Here is a 434-nt window from a genome sequence, read left to right as displayed (position 1 = left end):
AATCAGACTTACTTTGAGATCATTCTGAGGTTAAATACATATTTAAAATCATAACAATAAATATTTTACTAGCTATGATTCTGTTTTGAAATCAAATCTCTCCATAGCTATGACAGGAAACACTGGAATCTTAACAATGCCTTGGAAAAAAATTATTTATTATAATAATTATAAAATATTATTTTATTATAAAATAAAAAATTAAGCATAGCTATACATGAACCCATATAGGAAATTAAAAAAAAAAATTGAATAAGCATGTTCTAAACTCCTGAAACATTGGTGTTTCATATTTTAGAGCAGTCACTGCAATTTATGAAAGAAATCAATTAAATCTATATGTGGGAGTGTGTGTGAAAAAAATCAGATGTTAACCCCCTTTGTAATCCTTAAAATTTTCATAAGTAACTGTAATTTAATTACATATTTTTTCT

Source organism: Sinocyclocheilus rhinocerous, unplaced genomic scaffold, assembly GCF_001515625.1.
Source record: "Sinocyclocheilus rhinocerous isolate Xijiao unplaced genomic scaffold, SAMN03320098_v1.1 scaffold691, whole genome shotgun sequence".
NCBI classification, from domain to species: Eukaryota; Metazoa; Chordata; class Actinopteri; order Cypriniformes; family Cyprinidae; genus Sinocyclocheilus; species Sinocyclocheilus rhinocerous.
Note: the sequence above shows the minus strand (reverse complement) of the source record.